This window comes from Bombus pascuorum, chromosome 9 (assembly GCF_905332965.1).
Source record: "Bombus pascuorum chromosome 9, iyBomPasc1.1, whole genome shotgun sequence".
Classification (NCBI taxonomy): Eukaryota; Metazoa; Arthropoda; class Insecta; order Hymenoptera; family Apidae; genus Bombus; species Bombus pascuorum.
In genome coordinates, this window is record NC_083496.1 from 10,979,010 (window position 1) to 11,001,321 (window position 22,312).

The following is a 22,312-nucleotide window of genomic DNA, read 5'->3' on the forward strand; positions in this document are numbered from 1 at the left end:
CGTTGGTACATGTTCATGCGCTGATTGAAACATCTTAGGACTAAATCCTTTGATAATGGAACGTTCATTTGAGAAATAAGCAGCTGAAGTAGTGGTCGATCGCCATAATTCTGTGTATCATATCGATTTTCCGTCCGAATTCCAGCGATTTACACGATCCTTCAGCTCGTTTTCTCATTTTTAGAAATTATCTTGTAATGCGTTGTTACGTGCTCCGCAAGGTAGACAGTTTCAATTACGTTAAGCTATGGAGGATCTCTAGAATTACTAGAAAAGTATTTCGAGAAGAACTCTTGAAAAGAACTATAAATTAGAGTTCTTAATCACGAACCGTTGTCGGTTCTTAATTATTCGAGGGGAATAAGGAAATGATAAAAATTAATATTATCGTGAAAAGGGAAAACAAAATGAATTTTATCGATTACGAAATCGGTCTGGTGCGTGCAGGCCGACTTTACCTGCCCTTTACTATCGTAGAGCGTGGCGCACGCCGAAAGAGCTTAATTGAATTTCTCTTAATTAACTGCTTTCGCGGCGCTACGATAATTGCAATGCACGAACTCTCCCATTACCGTAATTGTGGGTCTAATTAATGTAGTCCTGGCGTTCTAGACTCTCGGCAGGCAAGCAGATTAAATTTTTGACGAAACGTTCAAGGATTGTCTCCGGTTTATCGTAAGCTTCTTAAATCACTTTGCGTCGATTTCATAGATATTTCACGACTTCGCGATGATCAAATCATAATGTAAGCATTACAGGAAACATTCTAAAAGATCTCTAGTGTTCTATTAGTATTTTATTCAAATAATTTTTAATTTAAAAGGAAATGATGATAGTCGAGTGGTCTAAAAAATAAGGATGATAAGAAAGAATTCAAATAGTTGTACTTATATTTCTTAAAAATTCCCATGATAACATCATTTATTTACATGTATAATTAAACAGATGAAAACTGGATAGAAATTTGTTTTGTCTACTAAATATTATACAGAGCACTATAGTTTGAATACTTTTTATACCTTTGAATATTACATGTATTCTGTGTATGTTTGTGTCTTCAAATTTCTCATAAATGTATAAAAATCAACAGTTTATTCATCCAATTTAGCCAGGAGCATTCAAAACCACCATTTAAGGATTCAGGAGGTGAATAAGTAGGTAAATATGGTTAAATTAATAGTTTGTGCTGTTAGTGGGTAAATAGAATGAGCGAAATGATGAGATATACTAGGACGTGTAAACAGCTTTATCACCGGTACACGGTGACTAGTTTCCTGACGCCAAGAAAAAAGTCCGATCATATATTTTGCGGGGAGTCGAATGAAACTCGAGGGGAAGAAACGAAAAGCTGCACGCTATACTCGATATACTTTCACGAGAGAACGAATAGAGGAACCATCGCATTCGACGAGAGTCTAGTACGAAATGGACGATTACACCGAGTGCTGTATAGTCGACATGGAACGAGAGATTTATGGGACCGCAGGAATTGCGCGGTACGTAACTGGAACGAAAAAATGCGAAACTATTCTCGCTCGGTGACTTTGCCTATTTCTAGAAACTTTGACAGGGTGGTTGTATGCGCCGCGTTCGTCCGTTGTCTGCTAAATGCAGCTTCGAGTTTCGGGAGGATTGCATTGCATAACTAGTTGCGCGACAAAGCAAAGAAAGTCGTCGTATGTTTGGATATTCACGGAAAACAATAGCATAAAGACAGTAGAACGCATAGTGTAAAAACGTATTTTATACTATACATACTACTATGACAATAGCATAAAGACAGTAGAACGCATAGTGTAAAAACGTATTTTATACTATACATACTACTATGCGTACTAGTTTTACAAAAAAGAATGCTACTATAGAAAAATAATTTCAGTGAAACTCAATGAAATTCTGGTTAATTACTTTTATCATTGAATAACGAAGAGAAAACGAGGATTCTGTATATTACGCGTCTCATAATTATTAAACCACTAGAAAACTTTAGTATGAAGATCAAACGAAGAAAACCGAATAAGTATATTTTTGTCGATATTCTTATTTATTTATATTAATATCACTCCATGGATAAAAGATAATATTGATAATATGATATAGTCGACTGAAGATGACTAAAGATGATTTTTCTTAAAAACAACTGATTGATAAAATTAAAAAAAGAAGACTATTAGGAATTAATATTTGAATACCTTTGATAATTTAATATTTACAATACAATATTTTTAAAATTATGAATAGAATCGAAAAACTAAATAAAATTTAAAGTTTTTGGGTGGTAGATGCACTTGTCTGGATTATGTTTCGATTTTTTGGACTTCAGATGCGAAAACTTCAATTCTAACTCTTCAACATGCACTTGGGAACGGAAAAATCCAAACCAAATCAATCCAAACGTGTTATTATGAGTAATGTTTAGAGTTTTCGACTTGCAAATGCATTTTCCTATGTTAGATTCAGATTTTTCGGCCTGCGGATGTGAAAAATTCAAACCTAATCCTGAAAGACGCAAGTAGGATATACACATAAGGAAATTCTGGACCGGGAAGTGGTCGACTCTAACTGAAAGAAGGTGTCTTTCAGCGCTGTTTATTTCTTTTTTTGTAGAATTTGTGGAAGCCGCAATTTGCAATTATTTAATAATAATAGGGTCCGACTTCAGCGGGTTGCAGAGTTATAGCGCGCAACGAAGCAATAAGAAAATTCGTTAAAACGTAGTATAGAATTTCCTCTTTGTTACTGCGAAGAAATGTTAATCTGACGCATACAAACTTTTTACAGTAAGTGTTCGCCTACTTCCATGAGTCACTGCCATATTCATATAAAAATTGACAGTTTTGTGATAGTTTTACATAGTCATGACACCTAGTGTACGCCAGGTTTTCCCATCGCTGTCATTTTTCTTAGTTAGCCAAAGCTTTTTCACACGGTGATGTAGATGATCGGTTGAAGAAACTTGAAAGACTTCGGTCACGGCGTAGAAAAGACGTTGATAACGTAGATTAATCGATGCGGAGAGTCATCAGCAATGGTCGATTGGGATGGAACATGAATTTAACTGGGCCCACAGGTTCGTGTTTCCCCATTTATTCTCTTTTCATTTATACGTCGATGGAGTTCGACGAAATTGCCATTAAAACGCGTCGCTAACGATTTTTCAAGTATTCGCTTGTACGAGCGCGCGAATAATCCTACGATCCAGCCGAAACGATTGCACGCTCGCGTACTTTTACTGTTCCATCTATAATTACGCGACAGCCGGTCTGGGTTACATTTCCATTGGGAAATTAGTGTCGTTAGATGGTAAAACTGACGCTAGTAGTCAATATCAACGGGAAATGTCGGTGGAACGCGTATGGAACGCGTTCGGACCAAGTGTGAGCGGCAGTGATATAAACTGGTAGGTAATCAACGCGTCGCGTCGCTCGCCCATAAAAGCGTTGTTAACTGTGCTTCGTATATCGTCTCGAAAATAATCAGTAGGAAACAAATGGGTTCGTTTGAATGTCTAAACTGGATAAAGAGCCGTAAACTCTGTCTGACCGGTGCACGCGGCGCGCGTCTGCTAATTAAGATCCAAGTCATCCTATGCAGCCTTTGAACAGTATTTTTCTGAATTCGAAGTACCGAGGGCGTGAAATAAATCAGGCAATCCTTTTAATTGAGCGGAGGCGAAACGATTAAACGATTACTCGCACCCCGACTGTCCTCTATTTTCCTCTTTTTCCTTCTTTTCCTTCCGTTTTTTAAGCTGAATTTATTTTGATTGTTCGTTTCAAATGTTTTCGTCGGATCGAAGAGCGGTCTCTCTCTCTCTTTTTTTAACAAAGAATTCGCATGATTGTGCAGAAAGGCAAAGTTTCAGGTAGCCGTGTGCCGTTTCTCGTATTGCTTGATTGTAAAATAGTTCTGTGGAACGTGATTTTTCTACGTCACAAACCGTTTCATGTTCTCTGATATTTTTATTCGACCCGTTGAAACTTCCGTTGATCAGCGTCATCAAGCTGCTTGTTTCGAAATAATGGTAGAGAAATGCACAAATGAGTCGCCGTATCGCGAACGGCGCCGAGAATTGTAATGCGCTTAATATTTCGTTAAAAATGTTGCCACGTTTAACATGAAAAAATGTGTTCGCGGAAACGCGGTTTGGATACATTAAAAAGTACATATATTCAAAGTGGATGGATATGGAATACGTAAGCAACCTACCGGGAGAGAATAAACGTCGGTATCTCGAAAACGTGAACCTTCAGGCTACAATTTCAATTTGTCATTCACTTGCATCAATACCTTCCCGCCGTCGCGGCGACCAAATTTTTCATAAGCCAATCTACCGAATATGCCACGTTCGTTATCATATTTTTGCCAACGATACAGCGTTTTCTTGCTAAATATTTATCACAATGTAATCCATCAAAAGCTTTAGAAAAATTGTGAGAATGTATCACTTTCCTTTGTAATACCGTATATCAAAACCGGGTAAAGCATGTTTTTACAGGAAACGAAAAATCGTATTTCAGACGTCGAAATAAACAGAGAACGTATAATTTAATTCCATACGACAAAACGTTTCTTTTACATTTAATTAAAAGCATGTTGGAATTGAACGAACCTTTACACTTTTAATTAATACAGAATTTAAACAAGATTTCACAATTGTTTTACTCCTCAACGTTATTATTATTGGTATACTAATCCTCGAAGAGCTACTTTATGATATATACACGTAGGTGTATATAATTATTAAATCCTATCCAATGTAATTTATATGCACAATCAATGATAATTAATCGAGTAACTAGAAGCATTGATATCGATGACGAATTAGCGGCCGATTATTGAAATTTGACGAAATTTTGATGCCGGTCGTACTTAACAATCGGTCGTTTGAATTTCACACGATAAAACATTTACAAATACCATATACATATATCTTCGATCGTTATTATCGACAAGTTTACTACAGTTCAATATTTCTGACGAGCATTTGCGTTTCAACGATCGAAGAACTTTTATCACCAGTAAATGCACCATTGTTTCAACGTTATTAAAGTAATGATTTGAGCGGGAGCGTTTTAATGAGTCCGTTTTGGTATAGACTTTATTGATTCCTGTGTTTCACAAATTTCATATGCTAGATTATATATGTATACGTTTCGTATTATCCTTAATTTAATCTGCGTTTGTCGATAAAAAGAATGAAAATATAACGTATATTTATAAAATTCTAAATTTATTCCGTTTCAATGCAGAAAGAATTTCTTTCCAAAATAATTGTTAATTATTTGCTGATAGTTCTTTATAGAAATATTTCATGCATGTTTTACACTGTTGTTTATTTAAAAATTGATAAAGAGGATTTTTTTATTATCCATTTCTCCTGTTAAAAGTTATTGGTATTTTTGGAAAGAGATCCAGCACTTTAAAATTGTTGAGTTGTTAGTGATTTTGGTGGTTTATGTTAGTGATTTAACATGGATAAGAGTTTGTTTTATGTGTGGGTACTTCATGGAAAAATTGTTCCCGATATCAAAATACATCCGATATTGTAACATTGATTCGGCTTTATATATGCAAATATATGTTACACATACTTATTTATATATTAAATCAAAGCGGATAACACTATAATTTTACTTTTGAAAGTAGTATCAAATGTTTTATATTTATCAAATTAATTAACGGAAACGTGTATGCAGGAGTATCAAATACAGAAATTTCACTTCAGCATAATTTTTTACAAGAAATTTTTTGCAACAGATAATTTGTTTAAAATTTAATGACGACATAATCCTTTTGCATACATAAACTACCGCTAACACAAATACGAAACGTATCTTCATAAATTTTTATAACTAAAACTTCACCGAAGTTATGAAGCAAACATAGGAATGAAACTTCATTTTTCAAAATTCCAAAAAATACAGCGCGCTTCTATTCATTAATCATATTCCCGCAACGCCTCTTTTCTATTTAAACTCTACAGGATTTAAAAAGATCCCCTAATGAAAATTCATTCTCATATCGCGAGGATTTTATTCGAATTGAAATATCCAATTTTAAGTGGACAAACTTGAAAATAAACACGGCCCAATTTTCCTCGAGATTATAATTTCATTTTCCTTACAGAGATAACTGGTAGTTGTATGGGTCAATAAGTTTTTTCCTACCGATTTTTACGGAAAGAAAATTTAATTAAATATCGTTGCGCTTTCCTTTGACAGTCGGCATGGATACACCGTCGCATTCATTTTCACAGTCACGTATAAAAAATGCAATTGAAATTCCATTTTCATTAGGCGTCCTCGATAAATGGTCGCTACGCAGGCCAGGACCGACATTCACTTTCCGAACTGCATATTTCACGGATTAATTAAAGCGTTTTGCATGTAGGATGAATCGAATTCAAGTAACTACGTTGTATTTTTTACCCAGGGTCGCTAGAAAACCGGAGCAACCGGTTTTATAAGAAACACCAGCATTTTATTTAAACTTCATGCGTTTCGTTTTATTATCAGCATCGTGTTCCATTGCTTTTATTAGATTTTTTCGCTATCGACTCATTTTTCTACTCACCGTTCCTCTATTAAATATCATTTTTCTTTTTCTTTCTAACGAGATTGTTTCCATTTTCATTTTATCGAAATATCATTTTTCTTCCTTCGAATTAAAAAGTATCCATATTTCTAGCGTAAGATCAACACATATACAATATGTAGCAGCCCACGAAAATATCTGAACATTTGTACAAACCTTTAATAAATATATTATGTGCGTTATACGAAACATTCTGAAATTTTATCAGCATTCTAACGAGACACGATTATCGTTATATTAACAAAGTTTGAAACATCTGAAAATGTATGTAAATGTTACAAGATGCTTAAAAAATTACTAAATTAATAGCCACCTTAAGCATGTAAGTGTTAAAGATGATCTCATTGAATATCGAGGCTAGTTAAAATAATGGCCAATTGAATGTTCAAATACTTCTATGATATACTGTATATCACAATTACTTACAGGTTATCATCGAATTTCAACCCGTTTGGTATTCCCCATCAATATTTTCTTATTCGCCCATTTCTTCCCTTCTTCTCTTATTACCTCTACACGAATTCCCCTATACAAAACATTTCGTTACAACGGCGCACACTTGTTTCAATCAACCTGCACGCCTACCAAGTCCATTCATTTATCCTTTCACATGCCCTTCAAAAAGTTCTCGCCCGAATACCGAACCGTGGATCCAGGCAACTGTTCACAAAGAATTCACCTGCAATTTCCGTTGTGGCACGGCCCATTCGCGAGAGAGAAGGCGGCTTTTCAATAAAGCGAAGCGTGACTTCTGCACAATGCCGGTGCGTAGATACTGTACACACCGTACCATAGGGCACTCATCCCAATAGAAGTGGACGAGGGCAAAAGAATGAAAAGGTGTGCAGGGGATGTGGATTGAGAGAGAAAAGTAGAGAGATTGAACAGAAGCGGTGCACTCGATATATTGAATTTCCACTTGGCCCACGACCACTGCCACTGGGTCTTTCCACTATCGATGCACGACCGCTTGTTTCGATGGAAAACGCAACGGCTGATTAGCGGGAGAAAAAAATTGAACGCAACTTTTACAGATGTTAGTCGAGCGTGGCTAATATACAACGACAGAACCGATGTTATTGAACTTTGAGAGCATTGAAACGTTGGACAAACGAACGATCACGCTGGTTCTATTGATACGCATGTTACTGCTTTCACGATTAAATAAGCACGCTGCTAGGTCGGATGGAATGATTGGTTAGTGATTTTGACGCAGTGAGTTATAACGGTGTGCGGAAGTTGATTAATTTCCACGTATACCACCAATGAAAAGACACACAATGTACATAATGTGTCTATGAAATTTTATAGTTTGATCTTTTCCAAATAGCGCCACTTAAGTTTTCTGATAATACTGGTTAATGATTGGTCATCGAAATATTTCAGCAAGTTTATAAAAATTAGTCATTAAAATATTTCAATTCGTGCTATGCAAAGTTTCATCTGTGCGATTAGATGTGTTTGGCAGTGTCTATATAATCTTTGTTGAAGTAATGTTTCAATACTATTGCTTTGGATTATCAACTAAATTTTTCTTTTCATATCTTGCAATAATTTGAACTATCTTCTTATTCACCAAATTTAGAATCTGCATTAGGAAATTGCACTTAAGAGGTTTAGCTCTTAACACGTAAACTGCTGTAACGTGAACTAAACAATAAGTCTACAACTAGTTTTCACCTAAGAATTCAAAAGCTTCAATTTTCAGCTACTTGATGCACGAATTAAAAATTATGTTAAAAGCAAAAGAACGAAATTATTTCCTTGAGAATATAATTTTGTATCAATTTTCCCCTTTAAAACTTCGTAAACGCACAGTGTACAGCCCCGAACATGGACTTTTGCCAACGTAGCGCATTATAGATGTGTATCTACTTTCGTAAGTTACCATATTTTAAACTGCTCCCTTTTCGAATCCATAGAGATAGAGCAGAGAGTTCGATTAAACGTGGAAGCTAAATGCAACAGAACCGGAAGGTTATCGAACGCGCGGAAGCAATTGAAACGTCGCGTCGCGTCGAGTAGTTGCAGTAGTTTCTCGACCTTCCACCGTTACTTGCCGAATTTTGTCGAACGTTGTTTCCACGAGCGGCATGGAAGCTATTTGTCAGCCGAACCGTACACTTCCAATTCGGCTTCGTCTCACTGGCTTGTCCTCTTTTTTCCTCGACCACCGGCGCGTGTCTACGTGTTCTCATTAACGTTACGTATCGGAATCTTCGCTAATTCGCTCGCGCTACGTTGAATATTCATTGTTTGCGATTGGAACGAGTGTAAATAACTACCGAGAGGATACACTCTCGGTATATTGCATTATTTACCGGTTTCACGTCTGACTAACCTCCAGGGAAATCTTTAGTAGGTATTTAGCCGTGACCCCGGCATTGACGTTGGTCAGAAAATAACAACAATGTCCATCTACCTAACCACCTGGCTATCACCACGGGTAATAAGAATATAATCTATTCCAATGCGTGCATTTCAACGCGAACTGCATCATTCTTCCAAATAGCTTTCATTTTTTCCCCTCCTCTTTCACATCCTCATTATTTTATTTCACGTGAGTGCATCAAGTAAAAAAGTCTCGCAACTCACCACCACTCTTCTTCCTGCATCAGGGGTATTCTTCGTGTCTGTCGTTTCTTTCCCTTCATTTCTTTCCTTCGTCGAGCGAGTTTCTTAGTTCTCTATTACATTTTCGGCCCGAGAGACAACACCAGCTGTCCATATTAATATCTCGCTCATAAATCCTTATCCTGTCGCTTGTCCTTGGTCTTTCGAGACTATTTCATCTCGCCACCTTGCGAGGATAGAATCTTCCCTTTGAATTCTGTTTCGTCGTCTTTTCACGTCATATTTACTTCTCAGACTTATTTTATTCGTCTTAGTAAATATTGTGTCACAGATCTGTAGCGCAGGTGATATCTTCTAAAATGTGATAGTATTGTTATCCAGTGACGACGAAATAATATATATCTTTATCTTTTAACGATATATCGTTGATTTGTTAATGTAGAACGTGTTTGAGACACAAAAATTCTTGGTTAGCATTAAAGAAACTGCTGACGAATCCGAGCAAAGAATTGAATTTGTATAGATATTCATGGCCAACCACGCAATTTTCATCTCGTTTGTCCCTTCCTCCGGTACTGACGCAACTTTTTCATTCGACGCGACCACGAGGCCTGATTACCCTCATCTACTTGCAACCACGAAGTCCCCTCGTGCTCTGGTTCCGTCAAATAAAAGAATAATAAGCGTCACATCGGCGCGGATTACCGGTCGTAACCAAAGTTCCTGACTTAATCCTTCCTTTTCTTTCTTTCACGTCTTCTCCGTCTTCTTTTCTTTTTCCATCTTTTTTCTTTTTCTCTCTTTGAATCAGAGCACCGGGATAAAATAAAGAACCAACGTAGAAATAAAAGGCAGAAACACCCATGCAGGAGAAAAGAAGAGGCAGAGCGAGGGTCAGAAAAGAAAATTGCATTTTAACTTAATCGCAGAGCGGAACTTGAAACTTCCACGATGAAAACGACGGAAAAGTCTCGACGCCCTGTAATCGAATGATCGGGCATTAAGTCAACTATTGGCTAATGGACTGGGAGTGCTCGGTAAGAAAAGGTCGCCCGATTTCCTGTCGGTCCCTTAGCGATCGTGCCCTGCTCTCGTTTATTCTCTTGGCCGCTTTGAGAAAAAATTCTCCCAATTCGAATAACGATAACGAAATTAAAATATGACAACTCATTAATACACCGCGAATATCTACAGAAATTGATATTTGTACAAATACAACTAAAAGAATGGAAACCGAACAGGAATTGGTTTCATTCTTTAAATATTATAAGAAGTACTTTAGTTCAGATATTTTATATATTTTTGTATATTTTGCACATTTTGAATATTTTTATAGGTACATTTCTCAATACTAAACATTCACAGTATAAAATCGATTATCACGTTCACCTGTCTTATGACTAATTCTACAGTGGAATGTTATTATTGAAGCCTTTCTTAATAAATCGGAAATGAATATTGTTTCTTTAATCGATGGAATGTAGCGCTAAGAGCAGATTGGAATATTAAGCGCCAATATAACGTCTGTTCTATTTCTTTATAAAATGGAGAAGGACACTCGTGATGAATAAGACTTTGGACTTTGTGTCTGAATCTGCAGAATTCAAGGTCCTCGGATATGAATTTTTATATTGAAAATATGGATAGGAAATTTAATAAAGGAAGATAATCTGACTTTATTAAGTTACAAACTATAGTAGCGGATTAGAAAATTGAGGAAATAAGCGGCAAGGAAGAAAACCATAATTTTATAAAGAAAATTTATATTTTATAAGAGCAGCGAATAGATGATGAATGAATGCCTCCTCTCATGAAAACGTTAATGTTTCTGCTTTTTGTTATTAATTACTACTCGGGAACTACATCACTAACAAAACTAATTATACATATCTTATGTTAATAAATAAATATATATATAATGTGTCTCTCAAATAGAATATATAATACATAGATATTTACAGATATAATAATATATTAGATTGTCCGAAAAGTTTCTTTCGTTTCATAAGGTGATAATACATGAACAACAATTTCTCTTTTATATTATTTTATTGAATTAGGTATGAATTAGATATCCATTTCGTTCTATTTCTATTATTACGTTCGTGCATAATTCAATAAACTAATATAAAACAAAAAACATTGTGCGTTTATTATTTCCTTATAAAACAAAAAACTTTTCGGACCACCCAATATAATAGACAGGAAAATTAAAAACCTTTGGAAATGTATTAATAGTTTGTCGCTAACTTTTCCATGTACGGCCATGTCAAACCAGTGGGATAAGCGTTGTTCTACGTCAGATAGCATTCTCGTTACTAGCATAGACAAATATTTGTAGATGGAACCCACCAATCGTCGGTACGTGAGATTTTGATTCGATTTGGGGATTCAAGCTGACATTATACGGCCGGCATAATTTACAGCTTGGACACCGCGTGCGCACGTGACGAATAATGGGTACAGATAGGAACGTGTCCAATAACACGGTACGTTGTGCCTGTTTGTAAATCGAATGCATCGGTTGTTAGCCGTAACCACTGTAAGGGATGTTCGAACGGACCATCAAGCGTTGATACTGTGCTAAGTTATCTGAGTAAGACCGTAAAACCAAATCTCGTAACTTCTGTTCATATGATGCTTACATATGTCTTTGTATATTGCTTTCTGTCAATTCTGGCAGCCAACGTGTACGAAACTCCATAGAATTCCGAAAGAGGATAATATTCGCTGAAAGACGAATAGATTAAGCGAAGATTTCAATGAGATTATTGTAACAATTGGCTAATTTGTCTGCGTGCATAGTCATCTGACAGTCGGAGACGTAGCGTTTTGTTAACTATCAGTAATTTTAAATTGTTACATTTTTTAAATAATGAAATCATAAATAAGAGTTGCAAACATAGAAAAACTGCTCCAATTGTGAAAATTCTGGACCAAACAGTTCGAGTGAAAGCTTTGTGTTTCGGAAATGATCCGAACTGTTTGTCTATATTCCGCAGTTAAAAAGTTCATCGTGCATCATACATGCTTCAACAGTTTCATCTATCGTTTTTCCCCTCGGCTGTATTAACAATATGCTGTGTCAGACGTAGCAAGAAATACTAATCATTCAATAGTGGAATATGTTCCATTTCCAACAGAAGTTTTGCTGAAGCAGACATTACGAAATATCCTAGTAATAGAATTTTCAGTTGGTCGAAACTAGTTGGAGTTTTGGCTGTTCACCGCATTTACATGTTTCCGACCTGGTCGTATATTATCGATTCACGCGACACGTGTGACTACGTATGTTTTCAAGATGTCGATTCCTCGAAATTCGTCGCGCTCGATGTTTTATTAAATCTCCGTTTGCATGTAAATATCGGAAATTTGCCAGGAAAGTTCGCAGTAACATCGTGAAACCGAAACGAACAGGGAAACGTCGTCGTGAATCGAGTTACGGTTTCAACAGTGCGCGAACTTCCAACTTCCAATATCGTCCCGTTGACCTCTCTTGTTCGACGTGTACGGTCCATTGTATAATTTTGCCTCGACTTACGATTGAATCGGTATGACCATCCGTGGTGCGGCGTCGATAAATCGAAAAGGCCCGAGACTGCCGACAACGCTTTCCTTCTCGTTAATAAAACGATAACGTTGCGGTCGAACGATGTTGCATCGTATTCAACGCGAATTACATATTTCCCAGCTGAAACTACAAATATTAAACTCGCTTGTAATATCGTTTCTCAATGTTGTAAACAACCGCATTTTGGATCATCTTGTTGAAAATAGAAACGCTTCTACCTTTTGGGTTACAACAAGAAATATCTTCTATAAATTCGAGCGCGATTTTATATTTCTTCTTCGATCTCCTTTATTTTTATGATAAAAAGTTTCGAAGAATTGTCTGAGAAGATTGAACTTACCTTGCTTCTTCGGCGGATTAATCATCCATCTCTCATGCGTAGAGAGCGATTCAATTTGTCGTTAATGCGATTTATTTGAAGTTCTGATAAGTAGGTGATAAAGTGCTTTGGGGACAATGCTGTGAGTCACGGTTAGCTCGCTCAAGCGTTCATACTATTTGGAGTACGTGAAAGTGACAAAAAAGCGCAATCGATAATCGAACTGAGCAAGTAACTGTATAATACCGCTTCTTTGATCAGCAGCTGTACCGTAATATGTACCATGAAAGGATAACGAAAATTAGGCCAATCGTCGATTTTACATATGTAATGTCACGTATCATCGGTACATTTTATTAAAAATCTCCACAAAATTTCGTTAACTATTCAGCTAAACTTATAATAAAATATGAGAGTTAGCTTATTATACAGTTCTAAATTAAAGCGTCAAATACGGGCACTAATTTATGTAACGATATTCAGGTTACATGTAGTATTCTACATCTTTTACTCGGAAGTCGATCAGTGTTAAGATATAGTTTAAATTTACGTAGTTCTAGGGTTTAGGATTTTTATCTTTGTGGGTTTTTGATACAAAATTTCTTTCAACTTCTTTGTTGAATTATATCTGTTCTTTTTAATAATTAATTTATTATATATTTCTTTAATATTAAGGAAATTATATGATACATCATTTTCAGTGATTAACGTATATCATTTGTAGAAATTAGAATTGCCAATAAACAGTGCTATTCCCAGGTTAACCATCCTTCTTTGGGATTCGTTGAAGGAAAGAGAGTGGGTAGCCAATATTACTCTTCGTAGAAGTCTCAATTTATTTCTGTGTTTTCGATTTTTACAAGTACCAAGATATTAGATGCTAGCCTATGTTGCCAACTATCTAACATATGAGCAATATTCATGTTATGAAGTTCTTCAGTCAATTGTAATAAAGACTTTTTCTTAGCACTATTTTTTTGAAGTATACTTTACTATGATAAGATTGAGACTTAAAAAACTTTTTCATTTGAAGAAAGATATTATATGATATTGGAATATTTAACAAGAATTCTGAAACGAGAGAACCAACCTCGAGCGTTTAAAGAAAGGAGGAATTTCAAAGATAGAGAAAACAATGCAAATGCACAAGGAAAGAAATTCTAGAAGGGAAGAAAATAACGCAGGGGAATAATGTTTCAGAAAAAAGAAATTTTACCAATAAAAGAAAAAGAAAGATGTGGTGTAGATGCAGCAAAAACAACAACGATTACGCTATATTGTGAAACAATTCGACGTATCTACAATTAATTGTGTAATTAAGGATGCAATTAGGAAATATTCAGGAATATTTGAATAACGACTTTAATGAGAATTTCTATTAATGAGCAAGACTTATACACAACCATGGCTCAATTTGACTTTGTAGGTAGATTCTAGGTAAATATTAGTCAATGAACCAAATACGAAACTAGTTCCACGTAAAATATTCGCTGCAACTAAACGCTCAAAATCACAGAATACTCAACGATGAAAATTAATTTACCAAAGGATGTATTGATACCAGAAAGCTTGATTAATGAAACTCGCTGTTAGTGAGAAATTTCGGAAGACGTAGTACCACTAGCTTAAAGGGCGTGCAGTCTTCGTACGTGTAGCAGGTCTATGAACATAATGTACTTCCACCTCGTACTAGAGTATGCTTATAACCGGCTTAAACGGGATTATATCCCTATTGGGAGGTAGGCAAGCGATCGTGCAAGGCAGACAGTATGAACGGAGGGTAGCGAACAGGAAGTAGCATGATTACGTATTGAATTGAGCAATTATTCAGCGGATTGCTAGATTTCGCGATGTATATACAATCGTCTAGGCAGCCTGTGTACGATATTCGCACCTGATCGCGGCCTACATACCTTCCTGTGCGTCTCGATATAGCTGTTTAAGTGTCCCCAAACGGTCAGTGATTCACGGCTGGCGTCGCCATGAAATTGGTCTGCTACCGATATCTCTCTCTGCCGTCCACGATCGTTTTACCGATAGGACCAGAATTACGTCTTCTCTTTGCTTGGTTTCCTCTACGCGTCCTTTTATTATCAGTTTCTTACGTGTACGTTTTATGCATACCACGTACATTGGTTAATTCTTTATCAACGAGTGTGGAATGAAATTTAATGCCTAAGACATTTCACCAGCTTGATTAAATCGCTTGCACAAGAGTATATTATCGCACAATTAATTGTGGGACGGCGGAAGGCTCTTCTGCAGCGCAAGGCTAGAGGTTACGTTGTTTATAGCGATGAAAGTGGTCGGTCGAAATGGTTTAAGATGAGCCAAGAGCGGAGCGATCCTAGGAAGGAAGGAGCTCTATTTGATCTTCGTCTCTATGTTCGAACCCTTCCTGTATGTTCTGGAGGAAGAAGCTGTCGATGCTTTGGGACGACCAAGAAATCGATGAGTCGACAGGTTTGCTAGCTACTACATACGTATACGTACACACACGTATGTACGAGTGTACTATACATTTCGATTGCTCGAACCATCTCTTCAAGTTTGGCTGGTACGATTTACTCAAGAACGGACGTTTATTTTTGGAAGAAGTTGTTCTCGAAGATTTTCTTATTTTCGCTTGCAGAAGTTGAAGAACCGTTCCCCAAGTCGCGTGTAATATTTACCAGGGAACACTTTGAAGCGTTTGCATAGATTTCTCCGTAAACTTTTCCCATGTTGCGTATAGTAACTACTCGGTAGCTCCGGTATTTTTCATCGATTACGCTATACTCGAACAAAATAGGATGAAACTTTCTTGTTGTTTTTAAACTGTCAAGGAAAGTTCACATTTATTCCACCTATCCATCTTTGACGCATGTTTCATCGCGATATATCACGGCTTACGTCGATCCGTCAAACATATGCTGTTTCAACGATTTGGCTTTCTCGTCAACAGGGAATGATGTGTCCGTTGAGTAAAACGAATCGTTTCCTATCAAAAAGCACGACATTGTACGGAATCGCTAGACTTTGTACCTACCGAACGTACAGACGTTTCGAATTCAACGGCGCGAGGAAGAAGAAACTGGTCACAGAGGATTTAGATTTACGACGACAAATAATTTATTCAAATCCTTCCTCTGTTTTGACTCGACTTCCGGGTTTCTTGGTTTGGTTGTCCCTGAATAGAAACACAGAAGAAGAAAACACCAAAACCGTACCGTTGTCGATTCTTCGTTCCAAGAGAGCGGTAAAGCTGCAAACAAGTGGACGAACGTGCTAGGCATAGAAAGAGGATTTTCACAGAGGTGTTCATCGTTTTGCCGCACCTATCCATAGCGAACGACCGAGCTCTTGTTCGGCTGCATCGATGGTGGCTTAGTTTAACCGTTGATGCTTTAAATATTCATCGATCGTCGCGCTTCTGATGAATTTCCACCCGATTAAATTCATGATTCGTACTTTCTTTGTACATGTCTGTCTATTCCAGTCTTCGTTAACTTCTGACGATTCGATTGTCACTTCTGCAATTTATTTAAAGATGCATGCATTTCAAGGCAGAATGTCAATATGCACCGATACTTTTAATGTATTCGCAGAGAGTTATCGTTAACCCTTTCGAAGTTTATATTCTTCGAAACTTTTTGCGCAATTTACATGCAACGGCTTTAATTAATATTTCAATGAGCAATTGACATACTATGTGAAACGATCATATTGCAATAAGAAATTCATGTAAAAGTAATAACCAAAAACCCTTGACCCAATTGCTTCTTCATAATTTCGGGATTAATAACATATGTACGTTGGTATATTGCTATTAAATTAACTTATAATGTAAAAGACTGTGTTTCATGTATGTAAAACTCAAAGAAATCGAATAAAGCAGAATATCAAGTCCGCATAGTATAGGATCGGAAATAGTTAACATCAAATCTTCATATGAGTATCCTGAATAATTTAAAAAATACAGTTCGAACAAGATAATTGTTCCAAACACACCTCACCTATGTGGTATTAATAGAAACGATAGAAACTCCAGATACGAAAATATACTAGGACGATAATTGAAACGTTTACATCGAACGCTTGTTAAAAAACAAATTAAAAATTATTTGTACCGTTTTTTGATGGTATTTGTAAATCAGAAGGATAATCAGTAAGAATAATCGACGATGAATGAGATGACAATGGCTTACTTTTTCGACTGCACCCGCGATTTCTATCGATCCCAAAATAGAGAGGACAGGATGATCGTTAAGAGCGTTTAAGCGTTCCCACGAGGATTCAGGATCGGTGCGGCATCGTCTCCTGCACAATTCCACTGGTGTTCCATGCGTAACCAAAACGGATCGGCAGATCGGGCTTCCATGTTTATAGGCGTGCAGCGTAGCGTATGCTCTTACTGTTCGCCACCTGTGCAGTGTATTCACTCGGTTTACCCTGTATCCGCAGATGTATCCGCAAGCGCGTCCTTGTATACGTTTCATCGAGTGGCTCCAAGTAGTTACTATCTCTATAGTAGTTACTAGCTATCGTTGCCGTTGTCGATCAGGAAGGAGAGCTTGACACACGGCAAAGTGCATCTCGCACGGTGCATCTAGGTCGTCCTATGTACCGTCTCCCTTGTGTCGATGTATAAGGGCTGTTTGAACAACTTAAAGATGATATAAACAGAAGAGGCAGCGAATAAGTTGATTGTACTTGATCTTTGATTTTTCTTATAATATACCTCTTTCGAAGAATACGAATAAAGTTTGTTATCGTATTTTAGTATTTTTAAGAAGTTCACGAGTTATTCGTATTTTATGCATGGTTCGTTGCATATCCGTATCGTGGAACTACTTCCCATTTCTGTTTCGTTTCCCTTTTTGCTTTCGAATGCATGAATATACAGTAAATATAAGGAGTCGCGTGATAAAGTTCTGTTGTTTTTCATAGAAACGTTATTGCAAATAAGAAAATGTAATATTTTTACGCAGCCAGAATTACGAAATTTTACTAGTTGACTACTGGCTTTTTTCAGAAACAGAAGATAGCTTTGATTCATTAGTACATTGTTATTATATGAAATTCTGACAACGCCACTCAACTTGTAAACACGAGGGCATCGTTTATTTTGTTCAAGTTCGTTAGCGAAGAATTTGCTAGTACCTAGTTGTAGACTGAAAAAATACATGTAAACGGAAACATACAATCACGTAAAATTTTGTTCTATATTTCGAGTGGATTGTCAGATACGATATGGAATATTTTTATCGATAACGAAAAAATATAATTGACGAATGCTACAGCCAGGATTTTTAGTTACACTGCCTTTCTCTCGAAACATCTTTTTGTATCGTGACAAATATGAGAGTAATTAAGGATGGTAGAGTTAGATGGGACATCTTGTATAAAGTATACCTAACACCAAATTCGTTCCATTCAAAAAGATTCTAATCTTTGAATAAAGATCTACTCTACAATTATCAATCAAATTTTTCTAATCAAACGGACAAATTTAGTTGGAAATACGTCAGCTGTCTTTTATCCACGTACCAACCATCCATTAATACCCTTACAATTTTCCAACTTCTCTATGCCCACCCTAAAGGTGATCGACTTCGAACGTGACTCTATTTTCAATACATATATACATGTCTATCATACTTCGGATTTTTTCAATGAACTGCATCTACGTGGATATCGATTGGCAATATTGCTACCAATACGGAATATGCTCCCTATTTCCGACGTGTTGACGGTGTTTCATTCGTTTCGATATGCGGTGTACACACAAGTCGTGTGTATACATTTGTCGAGGGATGTGTGTTAGTCAGCGTGGATATAGCATCGATTCCTCGAGAGACCAGAATCCTCACCACGTTACAAATCCTCTGACGTAGCAGGTGACAAGGATCGATAGATTAATTAGGTAGAGAGGTACAGACTAAGGTAAAGAAAGATACTATTACATTCATTATGCATAATGCACATTTGCTATAATACTTTAGTAATTCTGCGAATTAATAGAATATTTTGCAGTCTACATGGAAATGAATAAGCTATGTAAACTGTCTGTATAGGTATACGTATTTATGGTTATGCACAGATCTATCACTATACCTGCGAGAGTATACAGATTCAGATATGCGCAAACGTATGTACACATATGCATATTTATGCGTGTACTCGAGGGTTCGACGTATTTCTTGAGCTTAATAATTGTTTAATCTGTATGTATATTTTGCCAGATCTCCTAGCATTTCGAAACATAACTGTTTTTTCTGATTTAAAAATTGATTTAGGCGTGATTACAGGCGCTTAATTGAGACATACACAGAGATATAACTGCCATTTGAGCATCGAGTTTAATAGTTTTCTATTTTTCTTATAAAGTAAAATTCAATATTTACTCTGATAAAAACATAAAGCTTCTGGAATTGATGTGCAAATGTATATCAATGTGAATAAATTTAATTTATATGGAAATTATACTTTCATTCTCTGTAATTATTGCATGGTATAATGTAATGAACAAATAAAAGTGTACGAACGGCGTATGTATTTAAAAGTAAAACAATCTGGAAAATTGACTGAGCACTCTCCAATTTAAATGTGCGAAATAATCTCATTTCATCGATATCATTAAAGTATATTATTTAATCAAAAACAAAAGCCGCGCAAGTTGAATTAGGAATCATTAATAGATAATTTAATAAAATATACAAAAACAAAATGTGATTTGATAATAACTGTTACATTATTCAAATCATGAATAGTAGAATCTAGTTCAATGAAACGTGATGATTTCTTTCTATCGTTCCTAATTTGTAGAAATTATCGGTAGCAAACTTTAATTTTGAAATCTAGATAGCCTAAAGATTATACGAATCTCGAGAATTTGAAAAAATTCTATAATTCTTGAGAATTACAAGAAACTAATATTTAGAAAATTGCGAGTGTTTCAAAGGTATCTTTATAATCTTTCATTTGAAAATTTGAAAAATTTTCCAATTTCTTTAAATTACGAGGAGCTAAATATCTGAAAAATTGCGACTGTTTTAGGAGTATCTTTTTAATTTTACATATTCATGGTCATATTCTATATACTTAATTTTACGAAATTCACAGGATTATAACAATCGCGATTATTTCTAGAAAATTCTAAAAGTTCTAAGAGTGAGTTGGGTATATCATATTTCACAAGTATCAAATCGGGTGAATTTCATGTCCTATTCGAATTCCATGAGTGTATATTTGAGTGCATCGAGTCTAACGTTGGTATTTGATCACTGAGGTAGCTAGTCTGTATCATATTAAGTACAGGGTTTAGTGCATCGTGTTCTATATAGTCGATTGTGTGAGCCTGTATCAGATTGCAAGTGTTTAAGATGATCTGTATTAGGTTCTAGAGTAGGATCGCCAATATTGAGTCCTATGTAACCAAGTCTGTTAGCACCGGATCCCTCGAATTTTTAATCGGTTGTATTAGATCGAACTTTAACATGATATAGATATCATAGACTTAACGTTTCGAACAGACATAACGTTTCAAATAAAGAAATTCTAACAAAAAATAGAATAAAGATTGTTCTTCGTACATTTTAATTGTTGAAAGTGAATTAAGAAAGTGAATTTAGATTAAAAAGCATTTTCTTTTTCTAATTTTTGTATCTTATTAATAAATTGAAATTATTACGTTACATTGAGTTTTATAATATATATAATAAGTTTTATAAAAAAATGACCTTAATCTTTTGCACTCAGAAAACATTGCAATATCTCTTTCCATCAACTTGATAATCAGAAGTAATTACGAAATAAATTTGCTTTAGTAATATTTTTTATGGTAAGAATATTAACTTTTATCATTTATATATGTATTACTATATCATATTATTTATCACACTTTAAAACATTATATTATTTATAAACAATTGTCTAAATTACATTTTAAAGAGTAATCATGAGAAAAAATTCATTATATATCCTAATTGAAAGATTGGCAAAGTACCTTCGACAACAAAATGTTCATTGAAAAAATCAAGACGAGTCCTTGTCATTATATCATTTTCATATACATACATATGTATATATATGTATTTGATGTTTTACTCCTTCCCAAATATAATACTCACGATACATATATGAACTGATAATGTTAGAATATTTTTAAATACAAAGTTCGTGCCTAATAATTTTGTAAACTGGATACATTGCAAGATAGGACTTACATGACACTAAAAATATTGTACGAGCACAAGTGATGTACTAAGTGCAAGAGATTAAGGTAATTTATAAAAATATTACTTACTTGATAAGAAGACTGAAGAAATTGATTGAAGAACATCCTCCTTTTTTCTACAGCACTCCTTCATAACAAAACACACACAATTATCCACGAAAATACCACAAAACATCACAAAAACGCCTTGAAAGAATCTTTCAACAAATCACATATTATTAAGCCTTGTGACTGCCGTTAGAACTATCGATATCCTTCGACACTCGAAACAATCACTTTCCGCAAGCGGCCACTAGGTGCCACTGTCGCAGGTATCGTTACGAATTTCAAAGGAATCACAGCGCTCGTGCAAATTCGTCGATTTTCGTTGCTGCGATCAACATACCGACGTTTAATTTACTGTTCAGTCGACTTAAACGTTCCCTAGTGAATTGTGTTCAAGTTTATCAAAACAAACTCAGTCATATTTTGCTTTATCGGCCTACGATTGTGTACCTCGTGCTATTGCGGACAATATATATATATATATCTTCACACGTCTCGTTGACCGTAATATATTATGGAGTTTCGTATACTTCGTATGAATCGCGACGTGCAACGTACGATGACATTCCAGTACACTGTGTTTCTGTATAACTTTATCATTTTCTCGTGTCTTGTGTATAATAGTGTTGTTTAACGACCATATGCTGGCGGTGCCAGTCACGAAGATATTTTAAATGGAATTTGCAGACAACGAAGATGGCGTTGCTGTAGCAGTTTGGTTTCCCGCGAATTCTCCGACGACAAACAATAAGGATATTACTGTGTTTATTGTAAAAAGTACTCTCGGTTTTGTTTTACGACGAGCATTAACCCATTTACGAAATTAGTGCGTAGAACGTTATGGAGGATGTTTCGGGTCACTCGTAATCCCTAAAGAGAGTAGCACGATGGCAAATTTGGAAAGTTGACGACAGTGTAAGTGGATTAAAGAAACCGTTTCGCCCGTTTCGCCCAGAGAAAGTAATTGTTTTAACCTGCCTCGTGACTG

General features: G+C 35.8%; 1 protein-coding gene across 1 annotated transcript in view; it reads right to left on the minus strand.

Annotated features, from left to right (window-relative positions):
• The window catches only part of LOC132910479 (glutamate receptor ionotropic, kainate 2-like), a 153,582-nt gene extending 131,892 nt beyond the window's left edge, over positions 1–21,690 (minus strand). Inside the window, exon 1 of the mRNA XM_060966213.1 lies at positions 21,349–21,690. The gene's annotated coding sequence lies outside the window, so the exon portion shown is untranslated. The remainder of the gene's footprint in view (positions 1–21,348) is intronic.
• Positions 21,691–22,312: the final 622 nt, after the last annotated feature.